The following is a 2,902-nucleotide window of genomic DNA, read 5'->3' as shown; positions in this document are numbered from 1 at the left end:
CACTTGTAATATATGGTCATGTCAAAGAAGCTGTTTGAAGGTGTACAGGTTTATAGGATCATTATTATCATATTGTGAGAGAATAATTTAGAGGTGGCAATAGCAAGAAGGCAAGCAAAATGACCCTTTTGATTGGCTAACTAAAAAGATTACAATATGCAAGCTTTCGAGGCAACTCAGGCCCCTTCTTCAGGCAAGATGGGATTGAATGTAAGTCACGGCACGACATTCTATATCTAGAACAACAACAATATTTACTTATATAGCACATTTTCATACAAATGATGTAGCTCAAAGTGCTTTACAGGATGAAGAGAAAAAAAATATATATATAAAAAACTAGCCAACCCGCCCGCATAATTATTTATTGATTGGTGAACACTTCCTGAAAGACACAGTTGTCCTAATTGGGTGGGTTTGAGGATACGACTGTGAGTGAATGAAAAGATGGAACGCTGGGGAGAGCAACATATAATTGTCCGTGACTGAAAACTGGTTTTGGCAGATATGGGCATATCCTTTTGAAAGTTTGGCCCTGTTAATTATTAATTGTCATTGCAAAGGCTAATCTAACAGGAAATTGTCTGTGTGTAAAAGTAAAAGGCAAATTTGAATCTGATGGGGTCAAGGAAATCCGGGGAATAAGGACAGTTTGTGAGGTGCAGCAGTGATAGTTTTACACTCTAATACATTGTGGTGAATGCTATAGATAGATAGATAGATAGATAGATAGATAGATAGATAGATAGATAGATAGATAGATAGATAGATAGATAGATAGATAGATAGATAGATAGATAGATAGATAGATAGATACTTTATTAAACCCAAGGGGAAATTCGCATACTCCAGCAGCAGCATACTAATAAAGAAAATATTAAATTAAAGAGTGATAACAATGCAGGTATAACAGACAATAACTTTGTATAATGTTATAATGTTAACGTTTAACCCCCCTGGTGGAATTGAAGAGTCACATAGTGTGGGGTCTTCTCAGTCTGTCAGTGGAGCAGGACGGTGACAGCAGTCTGTCGCTGAAGCTGCTCCTCTGTCTGGATCTCATGATATAAATCGAATCACTATTTCTGTCAGGCTGGTCCATGTTCGGTGTGGAACACACCATGACACTAGACAGTAGCGTGACTACTTTCCTACATTTAAATTGACTGAATGACTGATTGCACTAAATAAAGAAAACAGCTAGAATTACGATCAATACATTTTTCAGCAAGACCGAGTCCTCTATCTTAAAATAGACAAAGAAATGACACGGGTTACTGTTTTGTAGCGACTGTTTCAATAAGCAGGTTCTTGTATTTAATTCATGACAAACACTAGTTAGCAATCAAAGATTTTACTCGTCTTACTCCAACGTACATTGACACCACGCGCTAACATCTCTAATAAACTCCCTTAATTTCAGTTTAATATTCAAATGTGTTTTACATATTGTTCCAGTGCCCACCAAACTTTTCAGATGCCTTTCTTTGTTTTTTAAGAAGGGTCCAGCAGCTGTATTCTCCTGTATCCCGCTTTTTATTCTTTGTTGTTATGCTAGTGTGACGCTTCACTTTAAAGCAAAGGAGAGCCTGTGGGGCAGGAGAAATGTCAATCAAATTCATGGCCACGCCCATCAGGTCCACCCGTTTCACCCTGAGCTGTGGCAATCATAGACATATATAGACAGACGCCGCATTCACTGTGCTGCCCAGTCGACACGATACGTCAGCACGTCCGCCTTATTGCGAGTGGTAAAAGTGGCATTTAAACTAATACAGGTAGACGTGGTAACCGGGTTTCCTGATGAAAAAACAATAACGTTTAAAACAGTATCGTTTACATAGAACAGATTTTGGCGAATCGTTTACATGCAATTATTTATATCCATTTATACACTAATAATGGCAATTACTAAATATTATTATTATTAAATAATTCCACCCATATAAGTAACATTTCTCGGACTGCCTTCTTCCATCTCCGAAACATTTCTAGACTTCGTCCTGTTCTTACGCAACACAGTACTGAAGTATTGGTTAATGCCCGAGTCATCTCACTGTATTGATTACTGTAATGCTATTCTATCTGGTATCCCACAAAAACGTATCCATCGCTTACAACTTCTTCAGAATTGTGCTGCCGGGATAATAACCTGCTGTTCTAAATCCACTGAACATATTCTCTCTCAACTTCGCTGGCTCCCTGTTAACTACAGAATACAATACTAAATACCGCTCTTAACATTTAAAGCTCTTCCTAACCTCACTGATCTCCTACAGACTGACACTTGTCTCGCTCACTCAGATCCTCATCTGCAGCTCCACTTTCTGTACCGAACATCAGACTCAGTTCTATGGGAGCTCGAGCGTCTCTCATTCTGCTCCTCAACTCGGGAATTCTCTTCTCTCTCATATACATCAGCTCGATTCAATAACACATTTTTAAAACTGCCCTCAAAACTTATCTTTTCAAACTGGCATACCAGTTGTGAATTTTGCACTGTTACTGCCAGTTATCTTTCTTTGTTTGCTAACTATTGCTTTTTGATTTATTATTCTCTTGTTTTAATTGTACTAATGTTGTTTAATTTTACTGTAAGGTGACCTTGAGTGCTAAGATTATAAAACGGGATTTTCTAATGGCCAAATATAACCAAAACAATTGTTCAGCCTTACCTATGAAATGTAATCCCCGGGATCTGGTTTGGAGCGTGCAGCGGTTTGTACAATCTCAAGCAGCAAATTATTCATCACTTCAGTCCACAGCAGAGCCACTCGCAATATGGCGGCACGATGACGTACGATGCTGCTGATCATGCGGCGTCTGGTAATTCTATGTCTATGGCGGTAATACCCTTCGCGTGTATTATTTGTAAAAGAGTAAGCGTAATTGGTGGGCCACG

Source organism: Polypterus senegalus, chromosome 8 (assembly GCF_016835505.1).
Source record: "Polypterus senegalus isolate Bchr_013 chromosome 8, ASM1683550v1, whole genome shotgun sequence".
Taxonomy (NCBI): domain Eukaryota; kingdom Metazoa; phylum Chordata; class Cladistia; order Polypteriformes; family Polypteridae; genus Polypterus; species Polypterus senegalus.
The sequence above is the reverse complement of the archived record's forward strand: the minus strand, read 5'-3'. Positions refer to the sequence as shown.